Source organism: Somniosus microcephalus, chromosome 12 (genome assembly GCF_052327205.1).
Source record: "Somniosus microcephalus isolate GS21.2 chromosome 12, FLI_Smic_1.0, whole genome shotgun sequence".
Lineage (NCBI taxonomy): Eukaryota > Metazoa > Chordata > Chondrichthyes > Squaliformes > Somniosidae > Somniosus > Somniosus microcephalus.
The window spans coordinates 63,636,889-63,662,288 of NC_140998.1; the positions used below are offsets into that span (position 1 = coordinate 63,636,889).

At 50.0% G+C, this 25,400-nt stretch overlaps 1 pseudogene; it reads right to left on the bottom strand.

The window, feature by feature from the left end:
* Window positions 1-246: 246 nt before the first annotated feature.
* Window positions 247-25,400, bottom strand: part of LOC147109235 (uncharacterized) — a 110,301-nt pseudogene continuing 85,147 nt past the window's right edge.

Consider the following 25,400-nt stretch of genomic DNA (forward strand, 5'->3'; position numbering starts at 1 on the left):
ATAACATTTGCTTCCAGCACTACGAATGGATATATTATCCAACTGGCTGATTGCTGACAGGTGGTATTTGGTTGAGCACGACTGGAAAATTGGCTGGCTAGTGCTTTCAGCCAGTCCCCACCACGTGTGGTGATTCGGGTTGTACGTCCCTGTAATACATTTTTCCCCATTTTGAGTGGAACCTAATTAAGGGATAGATAAAGGGGGCGATTTTCCCTGGATACTTTGGTATAGAAATTGGAACCTTTAGCGCCAGCTGTTAAGGCCAGTTTTGAAGAAAAATTGGTGGCTGCCACACTTCCGCCCACTTCCGGCGCAGACTGTGGCGGACGCCATATTGGGCAGGTCGGCAGCGCTGCCGTTGCCTACGCTCGTCTCAAATATTTTAATGATGATCAAGAGCATGACGTCAATCGGCCTGCAACACCGAATTGACGCACGCTGAGCAATTATGGACGTTGCCGCTCCTTTTATCACCCTCTCCAAAGCTCGCTCGTGCGTGCAGCCGTTTCCAGTGCGTAGACCCGGGAGAAAGTGGAGGAGATCAATAGATCTCTGAGAAGTCTTCAATAACTATGCAGAGTATGTGCAGCCCCACCGAACCCAGACTCTGTGACAGGTTTGCATTCTTCACTGATCACTGTTTCAAATAATTTTGACATTGTTTGCACCAGATGGTGTAATCAGGAATTTTATGACACATGAGTTTTCATAACTTCAAGTATTTGGAACCTCAATCTGCTTCCACCCAAATTGCAGTCATTTAATCAGTTAGTGATGACTCTTTTTGATTAATAATTGTACGTGACAAATTAGCCGGCTAAATATTTGAGAGTGTCAGCAATTAAATTAAAAATAGATTTCAGCAAAACTGCAGGTTGCATTCTTTAAAATCTGACAGCTTAGTGTATTTTTAGGCTTTGATTATTTTTGCATACCCTCTCTGTCAACCCACAAATCACGAGAAACATAACCGGAAATATTCCACTTCACTTTCATAAATCGCGATTTCCTGATCACGCCGCACAGATAGTTTAGACCCGACTTTCGGCCTCCTGCTGATTGTACCGCCTGAAAGAGCGTGTTACACGGGAGGTTCTGCGCTGCGCTCATTTAAATCAGCAGGCAGCACCAAAATAACAGTGCTGCCTGCGCTCTTTTTATGGGTGGGCATTAACCTTGGCCCGCAGTGGCACTGCCCGATTTTGGGCTTTATCGAATTTTTAGGGTCGTTAAAGAGCCTCCGAGGTGGCAGAGATAGGGTCTTAAGCTGAAACGTTGGTTTAGCTCGTGTTTAGTGCACGACGCCATCTTAGAATCATAGAATGGTTACTGCACAGAAGGAGGCCATTCAGTCCGTTGAGCCCATGCCGGCTCTCTGCAAGAGCACTTCAGCTAGTCCCACTCCCCCACCCATTCCCTAAAGCCCTGCAAATTTTTTTCCTTCTGGTACTTTTCCAACTCCCTTTTGAAAGCCACTTTTGAATCTGCCAGCTTTTCAGGCAATGCATTCCAGATCCTAACCACTCGCTGTGTAAAAAAGTTTTTCCTCATGTCGCCTTTGGTTCTTCTGCCAATTACCTTAAATCTGTGTCCTCTGGTTCTCGACCCTTCTGCCAATGGAAACAGTTTCTCTCTATCTACTCTGTCTAGACCCCTCATAATTTTAATCTTGGTAAAGGAGTTGAAGCTTGCGCTAAGAACGGCTGCCCGGAGGATCATTAAGCAGCTGATTGCCACTTAAATTGCCTGCTAGCGCTCATTAAAAAGGCTGCATGGCATTTTGATGGCTAGTGCTTGATCTAATGTCCTCTCCTAACAGGGACCAGTAAATTATTTGAGGACTTCACCTGAAAAGAATAAAGTCTAGAAATTCATTTGCTGAGTGCCACTCCATAGTGCCATGAAATGGCGAAAAAATGGAAGCCGCCGCTCTTTCGCCAGCTGGTGGCAGTTTCCACAATTCCCAGATTAAAAACAATCACTATCACTAAGGAAAAAGTACTTGGTAAAGTAATGAGACTAAAGGACAACAAGTCCCCTGGACCAGATGGCCTGCATCCCAGGGTCTTAAAAGAAGTGGCTGCAGAGATAGTGGATGCATTGGTTGCAATATACCAAAATGCCCTGGACTCTGGAGAGGTCCCAGTGGATTGGAAAACCGCAAATGTAACACCCCTATTTAAGAAAGGAGGGAGACAGAAAGCAGGAAACTATAGATCAGTTAGCCTAACATCGGTCGTTGGGAAAATGCTGGAGTCCTTCATTAAGGAAGCAGTAGCAGGGCATTTGGAAAATCATAATGCAGTCAAGCAGAGTCAGCATGGTTTTATGAAAGGGAAATTGTGTTTAACAAATTTGCTGGAGTTCTTTGAGGATGTACCGAGCAGGGTGGACAAAGGTGAGCCAGTGGATGTGGTGTATTTGGATTTCCAGAAGGCATTTGATAAGGTGCCACATAAAAGGTTACTGCATAAGATAAGAGCTCACGGAGTTGGGGGTAATATATTAGCATGGATAGACAGTCGGGATAAATGGGTCATTTTCCGGTTGGCAAATGGTAACTAATGGGGTGCCACAGGGATTGGTGCTGGGGCCTCAACTATTTACAATTTACATTAATGATTTGGAAAAAGGGACCAAGCGTAATGTAGCCAAGTTTGCAGATGATACAAAGATGGGTGGGAAAGTAAGTTGTGCAGAGGACTCAAAGAATCTGCAAAGGGATATAGACAGGCTAGGTGAGTGGGCAAACATTTGGCAGATGGAGTATAATGTGGGAAAGTGCGAGGTTTTCCTCTTTGGTAGAAAAAAAAACAAACAAATTATTATTTAAATGGAGAGAGATTACAAAATGCTACAGTTCAGAGGGACCTGGGAGTCCTTGTGCATGAAACACAAAAAGTTAGCATGCAGGTACTGCAAGTAATCAAAAAGGCAAATGGAATGTTGGCCTTTATTACAAGGGAGTTGGAGTATAAAAGCAGGGAAGTCCTGCTACAACTGTACAGGGTATTGGTGAGATCACACCTTGAGTACTGTGTACAGTTTTGGTCTCCTTATTTAAGGAAGGATAAACTTGCATTGGAGGCAGTTCAGAGACGATTCACTAGGTTAATTCCAGAGATGAGGGGTTTGACTTATGAGGAAATGTTGAGCAGGTTGGGCCTATACTCATTGGAATTTAGAAGAATGAGAGGTGATCTTATTGAAACATATAAGATACTGAGGGGGCTCGACAGGGTAGATGCAGAGAGGATGTTTCTCCTCATGGGGAAATCTAGAACTCGGGGGCACAGTCTCAGAATAAAGGGTTGCCCTTTTAGAACTGAGATGAGGAGGAACTTCTTCTCTCAGAGGGTCGTGAATCTGTGGAATTCTCCGCCCCAGAGAGCTGTGGAGGCTGGGTCATTAAATGCATTTAAAGTGGAGATAGACAGATTTTTGCAAGATAAAGAAGTGAAGGGGTATGGGGAGCAGGCAGGGAAGTGGCTTTGAACCCAAGATCAGCCATGATCTTATTGAATGGCGGAGCAGGCTAGAGGGGCCAAGTGGCCTATTCCTGCTCCTATTTCTTATGCTCGTATGACGGGTTTGGATAGGCTAGATGGGGCAAAGCTGTTCCCACTAGTTGATGGTACAAGGACTAGGGGACACAGATTTAAGGCTTTGGGCAAGAGATACAGAGGGGATATGAGGAAAAACTTTTTTACGCAGCGAGTGGTGAGGACCTGGAACTCGCTGCCGACGGAAGTGGTGGAAGCGGAGACACTCAGGGCTAAAAATTCAGTTTGGGGCGCCCAGCTCGCCTGGGTGCCGGAATTACCGCTGTGCGCGGAGCCACTTGCGCCATCGGGATATTCAGTTTCAGCGCCCCAAGTGGAAGCCGGCCGCTAAACAAGGGTTTCGGCGCCCCGCTTGGGGCGCTGAAACTGAATATCGGCGCGCAAAGTGCCGCAGCGCCACCCGCTGCGGCACGGCAGGCTGCGGTACTGCAGGCCTTCCTCCCACTGTTAAGGGGGAGGTGCCTGCAACAGCGCGATCCCCGCTCGCGAGTGCCAGCAAATGAGCCCGGCACCAAGGAGAAGTGCCGGGCTCTCGGGAAACAGCCGGCAATGCCGCGGGGGGGGTGGGGGTGTAGGTGGCCGGGGACGGAGGTGCAGGCAGGCGGCCGCCGATAAACCGGCCGGCCGCACCTCCACCTTAACTCGCCCCACTACCGCCACAGGTAGGCCCCTGTGTACCGGTCGCTGTTTGCGGCCGGCGCGGAAAAGGCAGCTGCGACCTAATATGGCACTCGGGGCAGTAGCCGGGCGCTGCGCACACCGATGACGTCATCGGTGGCGGCGCAGCGCTAAAGGCTAACGCCGCCAATAGTGCCCCGCTAAATATCGCGGTGGCTGTGGCCAGAGGCGCAAAAGCCATCTTTGGGCGCAAACTGGTGGCGCAGGCCACTGAATTTCTAGGCCACAATGTTTTCAAGGGGAGACTGCAGAGGCACTTGAGGGAAATAAACTTGCAGGGCTACGGGGATAGAGCGGGGGAAATGGGACTGACTGGATTGCTCTACAGCGAGCCTCCTTCTGTGCCGTTATGACTCTATGGCCTAGAAATTCAGTTGGCTGCACCAGCCGTTAGTGCCTTAGGAGGAGCAGATCTCGAGCGCTAGGCGCTTAGCGCCCGGGCGCTGCGCGATCTGCGCCTCGCCCCAACTTCAGTAGACATTTAGCGCCGGCGCAAAGTCTTTGCGCGTGCTCAGCTGCGCGCGCAGATCATGATGTCATTTCGTCGTGCAACGCCCTTTGTGCGCCTGGAACCAGAACTTCACTCGCGCCGCCCCATTGTGCGCCGGGCGGCCCTAACGACTGTGAAGTGGAACGGTACACAGCCGAGGCGGGCTGCGGGGAGCGCAAATTAAAGGGCACTTACCCTGCACTATAAAGGGCAGCCATTTTGCAGCATTCACTCTTGTGCAACGGATTTTTGGAGAGAGACCAAGGAAGAGAGCTTACTGCTTTGGCCCAACACTAGGACAAGTCTTTTTGGCTTCAGGCCAGAGCTTTGCAATTCTCTTTGCCTTCATTGAGATCTCAGTGTTTGCCAGCATATTATGGGGGCTGCATTGGGTGCCAACGCTGAGTTTCAGCCTTATGTCGGAAGGGCTTACAGACGCCGTGAGAGAGTGGCAGCCCTGGCTAGACGCAGAGGGGGCAACAGGCGTCGCCAAGTGAGGCCTTACCCACCCAGGACACACCGCCAGCAGTTCTCCTATCTCAACATGTCTGCCGTGCAGTGTGTTAGGAGGCTGCGATTCAGAAGGGAGGTGGTTGCAGACATCTGCCAGCTGCTTCACAGAGATCTGCGTCCACAGCTGATGCGCAGGACGTCTCTGTCGGTGGCAGTGAAGGTGACGGTGGCTCTCAACTTCTATGCCACCGGCTCCTTCCAATCCGCTGCTGGGGACATCGCTAACATCTCCCAGTTTGCCGTGCATTGCTGCATCCGCCAGGTGACCAATGCCCTTTTCAGAAGGAGATGTCAATTCATCTCCTTCTCCATGACCCTGGACAAGCAGCAGCAGCGTGCAGTGGGATTTGCAAGAATAGCAGGCTTCCCCATGGTGCAGGGCGCCATTGACTGCACGCATGTGGCTTTGCGGGCACCTCTGGAGCATGCCGAGGATTACCGCAACCGGAAGGGCTACCATTCCCTCAACGTGCAGCTGGTGTGTGACCACAGGCAGCGCATCCTAGCTGTCAATGCCCGCTTTCCAGGCAGCAGCCACGATGCCTTTATCCTGCGACAGACAACTGTGGCTGACATGTTCCAGGCACAGCCTCACCCAAGAGGATGGCTTATCGGGGACAAAGGCTATCCTTTGTGTACCTGGCTCATGACCCCGCTCCGCGCGCCCACGACCCCTGCTGAAGAGGCATACAACGAGAGCCATCAAGCGACCAGGAACCTCATCGAACAAACAATCGGCATCCTGAAGCAATGGTTCCGCTGTCTGGATCACTCCGGGGGAGCCCTACAGTATTCACAGGAGCGAGTCTCCCAATTCGTCGTCGTTTGCTGCATGCTGCACAACCTGGCTATCCGCAGGACTCAGGCACTGCCACCTCACGTTGGACCACCACCTCAGCAGGAGGAGCATGAGGAGGGGGAGGAGGAGGAGTACCAGCCCAGGAGGGAGGCAGAAGGTCCAAGGGCCGCCCGTCGGCGGCTTATTGAACGTCATTTCTAGGCCCCCTGTCAGGGAATGGCTTGTGCCAATGAAAGAACATGATTGCAGCCGCTGCGCAAGCCCTCAGCCGGTTAAGGCAACAAACACTTCAAAGATCAAACATGGACAATGTGAATAAATAAAATGGTTTATTGTACAAACTCAGGGCCCTTCCCACATGAAAACCAAGAACACACGAAACCCCCAAAAAACACTCACACACATGACTCACTCCCACAACCTGGGGAGGATTAACAAAAGATGTAAACAAAAATGGCCTCATCCTCGGCCTTCAAAAAACAACCATTCCAAAAAAAACAACATTTGGACACACCCTCTACTTTGTGTCCCGCGAGGGCGATGCCTTCTGCAAACTTTGCCGGCCCCTGAACGCCCTGCTGCTCCTCCTCAAAGTGAGGCCAGTGGCTGCTGCAAGGCTGGGGGAAGGCTCCTGAGGGGCACATGTCGTGACGGCAGATGCCCTTGGGGGTCGGCCTAGACGAGGTCTGGCCCTCGAGGGGCCGACTGGTGAATGCTGCAGCTGTGGCTGGCCAGCATCAATCGCTGCAGCAGCTCGTGGCAGCTCCACTGGGGGAATGGCAGTGGCGGCTGGAGGAATGGGGGCAAGCTGGCAGATGGCAGGCACTCGCTGGTCGCCTGAGACACTGGCACTCGCCCGGGCCAGCACTGCAGCATGCGCAGCAATCTGCCGAGGGACAGACTGCTGTGCTGCTGCAGCGCGCCGGGTGCCCTGGCGATGCCGGGCTGACACAGCGAGTGTGGCAGCAGTGAGTGCCCGTGTTGCCCTGTTCTTTGACCGTATCAGAGCAGCCAGTGACTGCACGGCACCACTGATCACCTGGCCAGTCACTGCCAGAGAGGCCCCGAATTCGGTGACACTCCGAGACAGGGACTCGATGGCCTCAGGCATCCGTCCCACTACCCCCATGAGCTCCGTGTGCCGGCGCTCTGAGTCCGCGGACATGTCCTCGAGGCGGCGCATCTCCTCGGCGTTGGCCGTCTCCAGACTGGAGGCCGGACTCTCCCTTTGGGGAGAAGGCCGCCGAACTGGCCGACCCTTCCTGCGTTGCTGGACACCGCTGGGCCCAGCAATTGGACTCCCCTCCGACCCTTCCCCCCTCTGGGGAGAAGGCCGCTGAGCTTCCACCCCCCTCCCGCGTTCCTGCAGGCCGCTGGTCCCAGGAGCTACACTCCCCTCCGACACTTCCCCCACGCTCCCCTCCAGGGAAGACGTCTCCCCTACAGTGGCATGGCTTGCCGCGGCTGAGGGTTCCCCTGATGGGCCGCCTTCCTCTTGCTCCTCCTCCTCCTCCTCTTCTGAGGGGCTGTCACTGGCAACTTCAGGGACCTCCTCCTCACCATCTGAAAGCAGGAAGGCACAAGAGTAGCTTTAGAGTGAGGAGAGGGCGTCAGCGAGGGATGCATGAGTGGTGGCATTCAGCGCATTGGTCGGACAGTGGCAAAGGATGTAGATCTGATGCGCTAGTGGGACGAGAGAGGTCCAAAAGGTGATGTCCTTACCATTGGTGCCCAGAACAGGGTCGGCATCTCCAGATGCACCGGGGCCAATCACCCGGGCACCCATGATGCGCTCCACGCGCTGTTGCAGCTCGGTGAGCGGCTGGATCTGGGGTCCGCCTCCCCCGGTCACAGTCCGGCTCCTCTTATTATTGGCCAGCTTGGCCTGCAAGAGAAAGGACGGCCTCTAAGTACAGTGTGTAGCCCTGATCTTGTGTGCACTGCCTCCCATGGTGGAATAGCCTGGCCAGTGTGTAGCCCTGATCTTGTGTGCACTGCCTCCCATGGTGGAATAGCCTGGCCAGTGTGTAGCCCTGATCTTGTGTGCACTGCCTCCCATGGTCGAATAGCCTGGCCAGTGTGTTAAGTGCACAATGTGCAATTGATGTTCATGACTGTCCCATAGCTGCTGCATGAGGGCTGGCCATTAGGGCTTTCAGGTCCCTTTGCCCATAATGTGAGGTGCACATGCAAGGATGAGGAGGACACTGGAAAGGGTACTCACCCTGACAATCCTGGCGAGGTCATTTAGCTTCTTGCGGCATTGTACAGCGCTCCTGGGGACCTCACTGTTGGATGTCACCCTGGTGGCGACATGCCTCCAGGCTCTCCGGTAGACGCGGGCCGGCGGCTTCCTCCCATTGTCTGGGAACAAAATATGGCGTCTCTTCTCAACAGCGCTAACCAGCACCCTCAGATCATGCTCTGAGAAGCGCTGCGCTCGTTCACGGGCCTTCTCCATACTTTGAGGCGCTATTTGGGTCCAGCAGCAGTGTTCAGGCCTAGCTGGAGGGCTCCAGTATCCAGGGCGTGGCAGCAGACCAAGTCGACCCTTCCCCCTTAAGAGCTGGCCGGCGCCAGGGTGTCTGCTGTCAATCAAGAAATGGCCGCACCTGCGCTGCGCCCGGCCTCGGCGGTATCGCTCAGCACCTCCGGCTTAGCGCCTAAAGAGAGCCGTGCATCGCCAGTTTTAGCGCTCGAGCAAACTCTTAAGGCGAAGCTAATGAATATCGGCGATGTGGCCTCGAATTTACGCCGGGCGCAAACTTTAGCGGCCGCCCGACTTTACCGCCCCAAAAGTGGCTATAATGAATTTCTAGGCCTATGACTCTACTGATGTCACGCAGTGTGCTACCCCAGTGGCTGCAGCATGGCTGGTGGAAGGCTGTTGACTTTCAGTGGGGGACACTGCAAATGGCCTTGCTGGTGGACCTTGAGAAGCTGGTGGCTGGGAGTGTGAGAACAATCTTCTTCTGCTTCATTCTCCTCTCCGTCTTCCTGGTCACTCACTAGCTGGGAAGGCTGCATTTCTTTGGTGTGCGAAATGAGGAAGGCACAAGGGTGGAGTTGTGGTGAGGGGAAGGCGGGAAAGCAAGAGGTGCATGCCAAAAGGAGGATAACGTATGAGGATACCAGCATCTTTTATCTTTCAGCCCCACCACTGGCCAAGGGCTCATCCATGCCTCTGCCAAGAATGGCCTGCACCGTCTCCTCCAAGGGGGTGAGGTGAGGCTAGGAATGGGAGATATGCCTCGTGATTGGTGCAGATTGCTGGGACATGGATTGAGCAGTGGGTGAGGCTAGTGGTGCAGTTGTTAGGTGACGGCTTTTGACGATGCATTCACAGACCTTGACCAGTGGTCTGAGGACATGAAGCTTCTTTGGGCACTGGAGTCAGATGGTGAGGGGTGACAGTGCTGGCAGTGATGGCCTTAGTGATGTACTCCCACATCGTTCTTTCTGGAGGGTCTCCTGGGCCCTGTGGGTAGAGGGCCGCTCTTGCAGTGTTGACCCCCTGCACAAAGCTGGAGTGCTGCGTGTGAGATCCTGGGTGCCCCTTCCCTGGCTTGCTGAGCCATTTGTGTTAGTGCTGAGGCACTTTTCCCATTTGTTGAGGTTAGGAAGGTAATTCAGCTTGAACAGCTGAATATTCACATTTGGAACTTCTTTTAACTGTTAAATATTTCTTAAAAGGCAGAAAGGGCTGACAAATGTATTGATTCACTGCATTTTATTTTGTATTGCTTCAGTGTGCATGGCCCCATTAAATCTCAGACCTCTTCATTGCCCACAATTCCTTGTGAGCTCCACAGCTTCACTCACAGAGGCTGTGGGAAGCTGCAACGCCGGATCTGGACAGGAACTTTGTCCCGGATCATTCCAGCAATGCCACCAGGATGGCGTTGCACAGCAGCTGAGCACTGCGCCACCTATCTCCATGCCCCCCAGATCAATTTCACTTGCTTCGCGTTGGGGCCATTTCCAGCGGCTGTTGACTGCACCGGCAACTTTGCTGGCGAACACGAATTTTTATCCTTAAGTGCTGTGCTACTCTACCTTATTGGACACCTTATGGGAGTCACCAGGAGAAAGGGAGTGCTTGATCATGGGCATCTTGCTAGGGGTCCCCCTTACTCTGGAGGAGGAAAGGGAGGAGGACACTGTAACATTTGCATATTGAATTATCATTGGCCCGCAGGAATATAATAGGAATACCTATTATATTCATGTGATCACATGCTGAGTTGTCATTGGCCTGCAAGCATCTGTAAGGATTACTATTGTTTTGGAAGACCCAGGCTAGGGTCCTAACTCCATCTTTTCCCCAAGGTGCTGTATGAGTAAGTTCACAGACCTATTGCTTTCATAAAAGAGTTAAACTGCAATACTCCATTGTCCTGCAATTATTACTTTGTACAAAGTGTGCAAAACAAGACATGGTGTCAGAACAGGGATTTGAAATGGACATCGTTGGAGCTCCCTTACCTCGAATGAATTGGGAATCTTTGAACTTAGCTAGAGAATGGAGCAGGTTCAAGCAACACGTGGAGTTGATGTTTTCGGGTCCACTGAAAAGCAAAGGGGAGGAAGAAAGATGCAGCTACCTACTCCTGTGGATCGAAGAAAAAGGGAGAGACATTTTTAACACATGGTCTCTCACCGCAGATGAAGCAAAGGTACTGAAAAGTTATTTTGACCGTTTTGAAGCATATGTGATGTCCAAGACAAATACGATATTCGCTAGGTACAAGTTTCAGGAGAAAGTACAAGGAGCTAGTGATTCATTTGAACAGTACGTGACTGAGTTAAAACTGCTGGTAAAAGACTGTGTATATGCCGATAAAGATGAGATGGTCAGAGACTGCATCGTGTTTGGAATACATTCAGCTAAAGTGAGAGAGAAACTTTTGAATGTTGGGTCCGGGCTAATGCTGGACAAAGCTATAGACATAGCTAGATCGCACGAGATAGCCCAAGCACAGTTGAACCCATAACCGGTGCCACGAGCAGCTCGAGTGAACAGACAGTGCACGTAGTTAATAGATACACACCAAAGAACACTGCCCAGAGAGCGTGCTTCAGAACAGAAAGAACAGCGAGAGTTCTAAAAATGGGCGACACAGACATAAAACGCTTCAAAAACTGGATAGTGTGGAAACAACTGGCATGGAGAAAAGGAGTACTGCCCTGCCAAAGGAAGGCAATATACTAAATGTGGTAAACAGAACCACTTTGCTAAAGTTTGCAAGACTGTTTTCGGAATAGCAGTACACACAGTGAGTGACAGCCAAATGCCAGATAGAGAGCCAAATGCAGAAGAACTGTTTATTGATTCTGTGTCACAGAAAAAACAGATTTCAGAGACTGAGCAAGCCTATGCCGATAATTGAAATAGGAAAACAGGGCAAAGAGCTTAAGTTTAAACTAGGCACTGGATCTCAGGTTAATGTAATTCCTCTGAGTGAGTATCACAGCTTGAAGGATGAGTGTAAGCTACGGCCCACCTCATGCAGACTGACCAGCTATGGGGGTGAGCAGCTCATTGTAAAAAGCACATGCATGATGAGATGCAAGTACAAAGAAAGTGACATGATGTTGGATTTTTACATTGTTGACACTCAAGCACCTCCAGTGCTAGGTCTAAAGGTATGTTTAGACATGGACCTCATCAAGCTAGTGCTATCATTGACAGCACCAGTTGAGAAGCAGACAGTTATGGAGGAGTTTGCTGACGTTTTCAAAGGAATCGGACTATTCCCAGGTGAATGCACTATTCACCTTGACCCAGCAGCAACCCCTGTGGTTTGCCCACTGAGAAGGATACCCCTTGCTCTACATAGTTGCCTGAAGGAGGAGCTGCAGAGCATGGAGAATACAGAAATCATCGTCTGGGAAACACAACTGACAGAGTGGGTCAACGCGTTAGTAGTGGTTCAGAAACCACGTACAGGCAAGCTCAGAGTCTGTCTCGACCCCAGAGGTTTGAACAAGGCTATCAAACGCCCTCACTACCCTCTACCAACGCTAGATGACATCACACCCAAGCTAGTGGGAGCACGTTACTTCAGTGTAATGGACGCACGATCAGGATACTGGACTATCAAGCTCACGGAAGAGTCATCTAAGCTAACAACATTCAACACACCATTTGGACGCTACCGATTTCTGCGTTTACCATTTGGTCTTATCTCAGCTCAGGATGAATTCCAGCAGAAGATCGACGAAACCTATGAAGGCCTCGACGGAGTAGTTGCAATCGTAGACGACATCCTCATCTATGGCCGGAATAGAGAGGAACATGACAGGAACCTCCGTGCGATGCTACAAAGATCACGTGAGAAAGGTTTCCGGCTCAACCCCGAGAAAAGCATAATCGGATCCACCGAGATCAGTTATTTCGGGCATCGCCTCTCAACTGATGGCATTAAGCCGGATCCAGAGAAAATCTCCGCCATCAAGAAGATGGAGCCACCGAAGAACCGCGCAGAGGTAGAGACAGTACTAGGCATGGTTAACTACTTAGCCAAGTTTGCCCCGAGCCTCTCCGAAATCAACGCACCCATGCGTCAGTTGCTCAACCAATCCAATGAGTTCCTGTGGGACAAACAACATGACACAGCATTTCAGAAAATGAAAGACCTAATCACCAGAGAACCAAGACCAGTTCTTGCCTACTTCGACCCCAACAAAGAGCTCAGACTACAAGTGGACGCGTCAAAGTACGGACTAGGTGCAATATTACTGCAAGAAGGAAAGCCCATCGGCTACGCTTCCAGATCTCTCTCAGACAGTGAAATCAACTATGCTCAAATCGAGAAAGAGCTATATGCAATTCTGTTCGGATGTAAGCGTTTCCACCAGTACGTCTATGGCCGACAAGTCATTGTGGAATCCGACCACAAGCCCCTCGAGTCAATCATGAGGAAACCACTAGCCGCAGCCCCACCAAGGCTACAGAGAATGATCCTTCAGCTACAGAAGTACGACTTCACAATCATTCACCGTCCAGACAAAGATATTCCTTTTGCAGACACGCTCTCCAGAAAGTCTCTTAGCTACCAGGACAGCAGCCTCATTGAAGGCATGGATGTGTAGGTGCACATGGTGTACAACAGCTTACCTGTGAGTGACTCAAAACTGAAGGAGATCCGAGCAGGAACAGAGAAAGATGCACAACTCACACTGCTGAGCAAAGTCATACATGAAGGATGGCCTGAGGAAAGGAGGAAATGCCCTCAGAGCATATCTGATTTCTGGACCCACAGAGACGAACTGTCACAAATCAACGGAATCGTCTTCAAAGGGGAGAAAATCATCATTCCTACCAGTCTCAGAGAAGAGATGTTGACAAAAATTCATGCTGGACATATGGGCATGGAAAAATGCAAACAAAGAGCATGTGACATTATGTTTTGGCCCAGAGTGTGCAAACACATTGAGGACATTGTCGGAAAATGTTCCATTTGTCTAGAACGCCACCCATCAAATGTCAAAGAGCCCATGATTCCTCACCATATCCCAGACAGGCCCTGGCAGGTCTGTTCACATCAACGGATCTGTTCACATGGAACAATGAGGACTACATTGTAACTGTTGGTTACTACAGCAGATTTTTTGAATTGGACAAGCTTCACAGCACCACATCTGCAGCTGTGATCCACAAGCTAAAGGCAGCCTTTGCCAGGCATGGCATGGCAGAGACTTTAGTCTCAGACAATGGCCCCCAATACAAATCAAAAGAGTTAGAGTCGTTTGCCAAGGCATGGGATTTCACACATGTCACATCAAGCCCACATTACCCTCAAAGTAATGGCCTTGCTGAAAAAACTGTCCAGATTGCAAAACAACTCATGGACAAAGCCAAAGCGGACAAAAGAGACCCCTACATCAGTCTCCTTGAGTACCGCAACACTCCGGTTGACAACTTCAAGTCACCAGCACAGCTGTTGATGAGCCGCAGACTTCGCTCAATCCTTCCAAGCACCAACCAGCAGCTGCAGCCAGAGGTCATCAGCTGCAAGCAAGTGCATACAAAATGCATACAGAGACAGCAATGCCAAAAGAGATATTATGACAGGTCAGCTAGACTACTGCCGCCGCTGCACAATGGAGAATCCATCAGAATCCAAGAGCATGACTACTGGAAGCCAGCAGTCATCATCCAGCCAGCTGACACTGAGCGATCGTATCACGTCCGCACCCCAGAAGGACAGGTGTACTGCCGCAATCGCAGGCACCTCCTGAACACCAAGCAACAACACCGTCATTCTGACGAGAGGATCAGTTCAACAGAGTGTGATGAACAGAGCAATACACAAAACACATCATACTTACCTGAACCTAAACCTGAACCTGATTTGTTGACCGATTCAGGAGCATGCTCAGTTCCATACCACACAAGGTCGGGACGAGAGCTCAAGCCTAGAGTTATCCTTGACTTGTGAACTGTCAAAGGGTGTAGGCAGATCGCTGCCCTTAAAAAAAAAACTGTACATCGTTATTGAAAAGTTGAGATGTTTTCAGTGCTAGATAAATGCTGAGTTTACTTGTATGTTTATGCTACCAAGAACATTATGTAGAAGAAAGTTTTAAAAGTAATGCATAACATTTTTCTTTTAAAAGAAAGGGGATGTAACATTTGCATCTTGAATTATCATTGGCCCGCAGGCATCTGTAAGGAATACCTATTATATTCAATGTAAGAAATAGCTGTTAGATTCAAAGATGGGTTTTAATTCTTAGAACAGAGACTGACAACATGCAACCGGGAACAGACAGCATAAATGCCAGCAAGGTCGAATATCACACATCAAAAGACAAATAGAAGTGATAAGGGAATTGTAAAATGCAAGGAAACAGGGAGGATAGCACCTGCTAGATAACAAGGAGCCACGAAGCCATAAAATGCCCTTGAAGAAACTTGACAAAACATTCCTCAGAAAGGTAAGAGGGAGGCCTTGTCAGTCATGCAGAAAGGGACGGCGAGGGATGCCTTCCTGCTTCACAATTGGACAATAGGATGGGGATCAAATGATTGACACCAGGTGATTACCAGCCCACCGAAATAACTATAAATATAGACGACCGAGAGAGGAAATCAGGCAGTCAGGGGCAAAGGCTTCCCCAAGGTGGATACGGCCTAACACCTTGGTCAAGTTTAGCCTCTGAGGTGGCTGATGGCCTAATACCTCCAGCAGCTTGAGAGATGACCCAACGGAAGTGACCACTGCAGCAGACTGCAGGAATCCACCTAATCCGAGACCACCATACTGCCTCCCCGTCCGTCCGGTCATGTCATTCAGATTCGGGAGTCATAGATCGCTCCTACTGTCACGGGTTGTATGTCTATTATACTCGGCTTAAACCATATGTAATATTTGATTATGCTTTAAAACTGTAGCTCTTCAATAAAAGCCTTGCAACTTCCAAAACCCTGTTGGGTAATCTGTGTGAGCCTGTGATCCTAAATCTTACATCACATGCTGAGTTGTCATTGGTCTGCAGGCATCTGTAAGGACTACTATTGTTTTGGAAGACCCAGGCTAGGGTCCTAACTCCATCTTTTCCCCAAGGTGCTGTATGAGTAAGTTCACAGACCTATTGCTTTCATAAAAGAGTTAAACTGCAATACTCCATTGTCCTGCAATTATAACTTTGTACAAAGTGTGCAAAACAAGACAGACACGAGGCCAGGCAGAGCAGCACCAGCTGCTGCAGGAGAGAGGGACAGGAGAGCTAGGTGGGCTCCTTGCCGCCCTGTGGGTACAAGACATCCCTCCTCCTCTGGACCTCCTCCACCATGACTACCAATGCCATGTCCGAGAATCTGTGCGCCCTCGCAATTGGTCCCTGAGCCAATCCTGAAACATGCTGCTGTGAGTGAGCCATATACTGATCCACGAAAATTGCTCTCGAAATGGCTGGAAAAGAGTAAGGAACATCTCAAAATAGCCTCTCGAGCCAGCTCCGCCATTCAATAAGATCATGGCTGACCCTCGACCTCAACTCCACTTTCCCGCCCCATCTCCATATCCCTTGATTCCCCTAGAGTCCAAAAATCTATCTATCTCTGCCTTGAATATACTGAACAATTCAGCATCCACAGCCCTTTAGGGTAGAGAATTCCAAAGATTCACAACCCTCTGCATGAAGGAATTCCTCCTCATCTCAGTTTTAAATAGCTGATCCCTAATCCTGAGACTGTGCCCCTTAGTCCTAGACGCTCCAGCCAGGGAAAACAACCTCTCAGCATCTACCCTTTCAATTCCCCTCAGAATCTTTTATATTTTTTAAATCATTCATGGGATGTGAGCGTCGCTGGCAAGGCCAGCATTTATTGTCCATCCCTAATTGCCCTTGAGAAGGTACATAAGAACATAAGAACATAAGAAGTAGGAGCAGGAGTAGGCCATACGGCCTCTCGGGCCTGCTCCACCATTCAGTAGGATCATGGCTGATCCGAATCTAGACTCACGTCCACTTCCCTGCCATCTCCCCATAATCCCTAATTCCCTTATCTGCTAGGAAACTGTCTATCTCCGATTTAAATTTATTTAATGTTGCAGCTGCCACAGCTCTCTGGGGTAGCAAATTCCATAGATTTACTACCCTCTGAGTGAAGAAGTTTCTCCTCATCTCAGTTTTGAAAGGGCAGCCCCTTATTCTAAGATTATGCCCCCTAGTTCTGGTGGTGAGCTGCCTTCTTGAGCCGCTGCAGTCCATGTGGCGAAGGTACTCCCACAGTGCTGTTATGGAGGGAGTTCTAGGATTTTGACCCAGCGACGATGAATGAACAGCGATATATTTCCAAGTCAGGATGCTGTGTGACTGGAGGGGAACTTGGAGGTGGTGGTGTTCCCATGCGCCTGCTGCCCTTGTCCTTCTAGGTGGTAGAGGTCGTGGGTTTGGGAAGTGCTGCCAAAGAAGCCTTGGTGAGTTGCTGCAGTGCATCTTGTAGGTGGTACACACTGCAGCCACGGCGCGCCGGTGGTGGAGGGAGTGAATGTTTAAGGTGGTGGATGGGATATCAATTGAGCGGACTGCTTTGTCCTGGATGGTGTCAAGCTTCTTGAGTGTTGTTGGAGCTGCACTCATCCAGGCAAGTGGAGAGTATTATATCACACTCCTGACTTGTGCCTTGTAGATGGTGGAATGGCTTTGGGGAGTCAGGAGGTGAGACACTTGCCGCAGAATACCCAGCCTCTGACCTGCTCTTGTTGCCACAGTATTTATGTGGCTGGTCCAGTTAAGATCCTGGTCAATGGTGACCCCCAGGATATTGATGGTGGGGGATTCGGCAATGGTAATGCCATTGAATGTCAAATTGCGGTGGTTAGATGCTTGCTTGTTGGAGCTAGTCATTGCCTGGTACTTGTGTGGTGCGAATGTTACCTGCCACTTATAAGCCCAAGCCTGAATGTCATCCAGGCCTTGCTGCATGCGGGCATGGACTGCTTCATTATCTGAGGAGTTGCGAATGGCACTGAACACTGTGCAGTCATCAGCGAACATCCCCACTTCTGATCTTATGATGGAGGGAAGGTCATTGATGAAGCAGCTGAAGATGGTTGGGTCTAGGACACTGCCCTGAGGAACTCCTGCAGCGATGTCCTAGGGCTGTGATGATTGACCTCCAACAACCACAACCATCTTCTTTTGTGCTCGATATGACTCCAGCCAGTGGAGTGTTTTTCCCCCGATTCCCATTTACTTCAGTTTTACTAGGGCTCCTCCATGCCACACTCGGTCAAATGCTGCCTTGATGTCAAGGGCAGTCACTCTCACCTCATCTCTGGAACTCAGCTCTTTTGTTCATGTTTGGACCAAGGCTGTAATGAGGTCTGAAGCTGAGTGGTCCTGGCAGAACCCAAACTGGGCATCAGTGAGCAGGTTATTGGCGAGTAAGTGCTGCTTGATAGCACTGTCGATGACACCTTCCATCACTTTGCTGATGATTGAGAGTAGACTGATGGGGCGGTTATTGACCAGATTTGATTTGCCCTGCTTTTTGTCAACAGGACATCCCTAGGCAGTTTTCCACAATGTCGGATAGATGCCAGTGTTATTAGCTGTACTGGAACAGCTAGAGGCACGGCTAGTTCTGGAGCACAAGTATTCAGCACTACAGCCGGGATGTTATCAGGGCCCATAGCCTTTGCTGTATCCAGTGCGCTCAGCCGTTTCTTGATATCAAGTGGAGTGAATCAAATTGGCTGAAGACTGGCTTCTGTGGCGGTGGGGACCTCAGGAGGAGGCTGATATGGATCATCCACTCGGCACTTCTGGCTGAAGATGGTTGCAAACGCTTCAGCTTTGTCTTTTGCACTCATGTGCTGGGCTCCACCATCATTGAGGACGGGGATATTCATGGAGCCTCCTCCTCCCCTTAGTTGTTTAATGGTCCACCACCATTCATGACTGGATGTGGCAGGACTGCAGAACTTTGATCTGCTCCGGTGATTGTGGGATTGCTTAGCCCTGCTGCTTCCGCTTTTTAGCATGCATGTAGTCCTGTGTTACAACTTCCCCAGGCTGGCACTTCATTTTAAGGTATGCCTGGTGCTGCTCCTGGCATGCTCTTTTGCACTCCTTATTGAACCAGGATTGGTCCCCTGGCTTGATGGTAATGTTAGAGTGAAGGATATGCCAGTCCATGAGGTTACAGATTGTGGTGGTCTACAATTCTGCTGCTGTGCCACAGCGACTCATGGATGCCCAGTTTTGAGCTGCTAGATCTGTTCTAAATCAATCCCATTTAGCACGGTTGTAGTGCCACACAACATGATGGAGGGTGCCCTCAGTGTGAAGACGGGACTTCGTCTCCACAATGACTCTGCGGTGGTCACTGCTACCAATGCTGTCATGGACAGACGCATCTGCGACAGGTAGATTGGCGAGGATGATGTCAAGTAGATTTTTCCCTCGTATTGTTTCTCTCACCACCTGCTGCACGCCCAGTCTGGAAGTTATGTCCTTCAGAATCCGGCCAGCTCGGTCAGTAGTGGTGCTACTGAGCCATTCTTGGTGGTGGACATTGAAGTCCCCCACCCAGAGTACATTCTGTGCCCTTGCTACTCTCAGTGCTTCTTCCAAATGGTGTTGAATATGGAGGAGTACTGATTGATCAGCTGAGGGAGGGCAGTAGGTGGTAATCAGCAGGCGGTTTCCTTGCCCATGTTTGACCTGGTGCCATGAGACTTCATGGAATCCGGAGTCAATATTGAGGACTCCCAGGGCCACTCCCTCCCGATTGTATACCACTGTGCTGCCACCCCTGGTGTATCTGTTCTGATGGTGGGACAGGACATACCCAAGGATGGTGATGGAGGAGTCTGAGACATTGGCTGAAAGGTATGCTTCTGTGAGTATTGTAATGTATATACCTTTAAGGGGGGAACTACTTTTTACAGCTCATGTATACTGTAGTACCGGCAGTGACCACACCTGTATATAGCACTGAGTAGTAATCTGTGCAGTTCAGTTCCAGAGTGAGCCACGTTGAGTAAACACCTGTTGTACCGTTCTCCTGCAGTCTTGTGTCTTACTACGGGCAGCACGGTGGCATAGTGGTTAGCACTGTTGCCTCACAGCGCCAGGGACCCGGGTTCGAATCCGGCCTCGGGTGACTGTCTGTGTGGAGTTTGCACATTCTCCCCGTGTTTGCGTGGGTTTCCTCCGGGTGCTCCGGTTTCCTCCCACAGTCCAAAGATGTGCGGGTTAGGTTGATTGGCTATGATAAAATTGACCCTTAGTGTTAGGGGGATTAAATACGTGGGGTTACAGGGATAGGGTGGGATATGTGTTGGTGTAGGGGTTACGGGGATCGGGTGGGATATGTGTCGGTGCAGGCTTGATGGGCTGAAATGGCCTCTATCTGCACTGTGAGGTTTCTGTGATTTCTGTGATTCTGTGACGGACACAACATTGGCGACGAGGTAAATTCAATCCTACCTGCAACTCTGCATCACCTCCCAGGGATTCGTTCCTGGAGACCAGTAGATTGGAGGTCAAGGCCAGAGACACTGGCGTCGACCACGGGCAACCGCCCAGTCATCCAGCAGAGACTCGAGAATTGCGGGGGAGGCTGTTGAGAGCCAGGCTTGGCTTTCCAGTCACGGTGGTCCAGCGAAACGGGCTGGCAACAGGTAGTGCGCAGATCCTTCCCGGACAGCGGCGGGCTAGAGCCCGACCGAGCGGCACAGCAAAGGACCGAGCAGCGTCGACGGGAGAGAGAGAGAGAGGGCAGAGTGCACAGGGCGCAGCCAGTGTTCAGGGGCTGAGCAGCGTCGAGGAGAGGGAGCGAGATGCGCAGAAACCCGCGAGGCGCCGTCATTGCCACGAGGACCGCCGAGAGCGGCGTTGGCAGCAGCGCAGGAGAAGAGGGCGAAACCTACAGGGCGCCGCCATTGCCAGGAGGACCGCCAAGAGCGGTGTTGGCAGCAGCGGGGGAGGAAGGAAAGCGCGGGAGATGCCATTTTAGGCCATTTTAAACCACACACAAAATGCCGAAGAGTGGCAGTATCACCGCATTTGACAACGAAGTCGAAGATTGGACTACATATGTCGAACGAATAGAGGTATACTGCAAGGCAAATGAGGTGTCAGATGACAAGAAAGCGCCGGTATTGTTAAATTTAATGGGTGCAAAGACGTATGACTTATTACGAAATCTAGTAACCCCAGCGAAGCCAGTGGAAAAGAGTTTTGGAGACATAGTGACGATACTACAGGAACATTTAAACCCCACACCGCTGCTGATAGCAGAAAAATTCAAGTTTCACAAACGGAACCAGCATAAGGATGAAAGCAATGCTGAATATTTAACAGAACTGCGCAAACTATCGAAACACTGCCAGTTTGGAACAGGACTGGCAGATACCTTAAGGGACAAGTTTGTGTGTGGGCTTCAAAGTGAAGGAACCCAGAAACGGCTTTTATCTGAAAAGGACCTTACGCTGGACAAGGCTTTCAGCATTGCGGTATCATATGAAGCAGCAGCATGGGGCGCTGCAGAGATACAACAGAGACCGCAAGAATATGGCACAAACGAAATGTCATACAGAACAGAGAAGTGCTATCGCTGTGGCAGAACAACACATGACCACAATGATTGCTGGTTCAAAGACAAAGTGTGCAGACAGTGTGGAAAAGTAGGACACATAGCACGAGTCTGCAGGTCGGGAAAGAAAACCAGCAATAAGAAATCTCCAAAAGAAAAGTACAAGAAGGTACATAAGGTGACGGAGAATAGTTCAGACGAACAAAAGAGTGATACCGACTCCGAAAGCAGGGAGCTGAGTTGTCTGAAACTACATAATGTGATCAAAACGGAGGATCACCGAACCATTTGGGTCACTCTCAAGATAGCAGGAGTCCAGGTAAAAATGGAATTGGACACAGGATCAGCCCTAACAGTCATAAACCGACGGGACTACGAGCGGCTATTCTCACACATACCCTTGAGAGACACAAAAATTATTTTGAAGACGTACACGGGGCAAAAAGTCTACCCCAAAGGAAAAATAAGGGTGACCGTTATATATAACGGTAAGGAAACACCAAAACTAGACCTGTATGTATTGCAAGATGGAGGACCACCATTACTGGGATGTGAATGGATCCGGAAAATACAGCTGGATTGGCATTCCATACAAGCACTGACTGTGGCTGCCAAAAAGGATGACGACGTCACACCTGGGCGACTGTCAAAGATCCTAACCGACGCGCAAGAAGTGTTCCAGCAAGGACTTGGAACACTAAAAGGCATGACAGCAACAATTAAAATCGAAGAAAACGCAAGCCCAAAATTTTTTAAGGCCAGACTGGTACCTTATGCGATCCGCCCAGCCGTCAAAGCAGAGCTGGAGAGTTTGGAACGTTCAGGAGTACTGTCCAAGGTAGACTGGAGCGAGTGGGCTACACCCATCGTCCCTGTGATGAAAAAGTCGTTGAGCAGCATGCCTGGGGAACCAAGGAAGGTTCGCATCTGTGGGGACTTTAAGGTAACAGTGAACCCAGTCCTTCACACCGTGCAATATCCACTTCCGCGGAGTGAAGATATTTTCGCCTCGCTATCTGGAGGGAAACGCTTCACTAAGATTAATCTGGCCCAGGCGTATCTGCAAATGGAGGTAGAAGAAGCATCAAAAAAATACCTCACAATCAACACCCATAAAGGTCTCTACCAATACAATCGGCTGGTATTCGGGGTAGCATCAGCTCCGGCTATTTGGCAAAGGGCAATGGAACAAGTCCTGCAAGGGATCCCAGGGACCCAGTTTTATTTGGACGACATCCTGGTCACGGGCGAAAATGACAGTGATCAGCTCGCCAACCTGGAGCAGGTGCTCACTAGATTGAAGGAATATGGGCTCCGAGCTAACCGCCCCAAATGCGAGTTTTAAAAAAAACAGATCTCGTATTGTGGCCACGTTATCGATAAAGAGGGGTTACATAAGTCCCCAGAAAAGATTGAGGCAGTAGTCAAGGCTCCAGCACCAGAAAACATGTCACAACTGAGGTCGTTCCTCAGGCTGGTAAACTACTACCATAAGTTCTTGCCAAATTTGTCTACAATACTACACCCACTGAACACCCTACTGCAAACTGGAGTGCCATGGAAGTGGAGTGACAAATGTAAACGAGCTTTCCAGAAGAGCAAAACACTAATCACATCGAAAGAGGTTTTGGCCCATTTCAACCCAGCACTACCAATTCGGTTGGCGTCTGATGCGTCACCCTACGGCATTGGAGCGGTGCTGTCGCACACATTCTCGGACGGCTCAGAGAGGCCAATAGCCTTTGCGTCACGATCACTAACCTCAGCCGAGCGTAACTACGCCCAGATTGACAGGGAGGCCCTCAGCCTAGTGTGGGGAGTGAAAAAGTTCAATCACTATCTGCACGGGCAGAAATTCACCTTGCTGACTGACCACCAGCCTCTTGTCTCCATTTTTAATCCAAAGAAGGGCGTTCCGGTGATGACTGCGCAACGACTACAAAGATGGTCACTCTTTGTAGGGGCGCACCACTATGAGATTGAATATAAGGGCACGAAACAGCATGGAAATGCTGATGGCCTATCACGCCTGCCACTGCCTACTGCGGAGGAAGCACCAGCAGTGGATCCTGTTGAAATATTTCATTCGACTATAGTTGAATACCTACCGGTAACTAACGCTCGTATAGAAAAGGAGACCCGAAATGACCCGACACTGTCTCGGGTATATGATTTGACGGTGAAGGGATGGCCAGCACATGGCAACTCACTGTTGCCAGCATTCTCGACAAGAAGAGAACAGCTGTCAGTGTGCTGGGGGACCTTGATGTGTGGATCCCGAGTGGTAATTCCACCCAAGTTAAGGGGTAGAGTGCTCAATGAGCTTCATGAGGATCATCTGAGAGGGGTAAAAATGAAAAGCCTTGCCAGGGCTTATGTGTGGTGGCTGGGAATCGATAAACAAATCGAGGACCTGACCAAGAGCTGCTCAGGATGCCAGAAAGTCAAAAATGCACCACCACATGCCCCTCTACACCCATGGGAGTGGCCCTCATCTCCATGGCAACGGGTGCATATTGATTTTGCTGGTCCATTCATGGACTCAATGTTTTTAATAGCCGTGGATGCGCACTCGAAATGGCCTGAGGTCATCAAAATGTCCTCCACCACCACGGCGAAAGCTATTGCAGTCCTACGGACCATTTTTGCCAGGAACGGCTTGCCAGAACAGATTTGCTCTGATAACGGACCACAGTTTGTGTCCGAAGAGTTCCGGAGGTTTATGAAGAAGAATGGGGTAAGGCATTACACATCCGCCCCGTATCATCCAGCCACAAATGGATTGGCTGAGAGGTTCGTACAAACCTTTAAGAAGGCAATAAAGGCTATGTACAATGACAACATTCCGCTGCAGCATAAGGTGGACAATTTCCTGTTCGCCTATTGGAATGCGACACATGCAGTCACCAACCAGGCCCCAGCCATGATGTTCTTTAACCGAAGGTTAAGATCTCGCCTGGATTTGCTCAGACCAAACGTACGAAGAGATGTTGAGAGTGAGCAATTCCAGCACATCCATGAGAAGCCAACAAGGAGTTTCAATGTAGGGCAACCAGTCTTGGCCCGCGACTACCGAACAGAAAAATGGCAGCCAGGAACGATATGCACACGGCAGGGGCCACTAATGTACACAGTGGATGTTGGGGAGAATATTGTGAGACGCCATGCTGACCAGATCCTAGAGTCACAGGAACAAGTCAACCCCATGCCTCGCCCATACGTACCTGGTGAGGAACCCGATGTACAGGTCACATCTACCCCAGAAACAGTAGCATCGGAAGCTGATGACCCAACCGACGACAGGGTGCCAGAATCGCCTCCGCACCAAGAGCGAGACACTCGGGAAAGGCACTATCCAGAAAGGATCAGGAAGCCTCCCCAAAGACTGAATATATAAATGGACTATTTTCAGCTAACGTTGTATGTTAAAAGTGTTAATTGTAATTAGTTTGATATTTAATTGTTAAATGAGTGTTATGGTACTGTTAATCTAAAAGGGGAGGAATTGTAATGTATATACCTTTAAGGGGGGAACTACTTTTTACAGCTCATGTATACTGTAGTACCGGCAGTGACCACACCTGTATATAGCACTGAGTAGTAATCTGTACAGTTCAGTTCCAGAGTGAGCCACGTTGAGTAAACACCTGTTGTACCGTTCTCCTGCAGTCTTGTGTCTTACTACTGACGGACACAACAAGTATGACTTTGTCAGGCTGTTGCTTGAAGAGTCAGTTGACAGCTCTCCCAATTTAGGCACAAGTCCCCAGATGTTAGTGAGGGGGACTTTGCAGGGTCGACTAGGCTGGGTGTGTCGTTGTCGTGTCTGAAGCCACTGCCGAGATCAGTGCTGGGTGGTCTGTCCGGTTTTAGTCTTATTGGCCCAGTAATTCGGGTCCAAATGCGTGAGTACGGTCTGGGTACTCACGCATCTGGCCGGATGAAATGTCGGCGTTCAGGAAACACCGTGCATGCGGGGAATGCCGGCATTTCCAGTCCTCTGAACGAAGGGGTTCAGAGGCACAGCGCGTGCGCAGTGAACTTCGTCGATTTCATTCATGGATTCAGTGAGGGTAAGTCCTTACAAGTTACACTTGAAAAAAGCATGTGTAAAGTTGCTCCAAGGCTGCGGAGGAAGATATATTTTATCGTGGAGCTTCTGAAAGGCAATATTTTTGTTTGGGAAAGGGAGGAAAATTATTTTAAGAAATGCTGAGGTTAGTTTTAAAGTTTAAATTTTTTTTTTTTAAACGGGTTTTCAGTACGGTAGGTAGAAGGAGCAATTGTGGCTGTGTG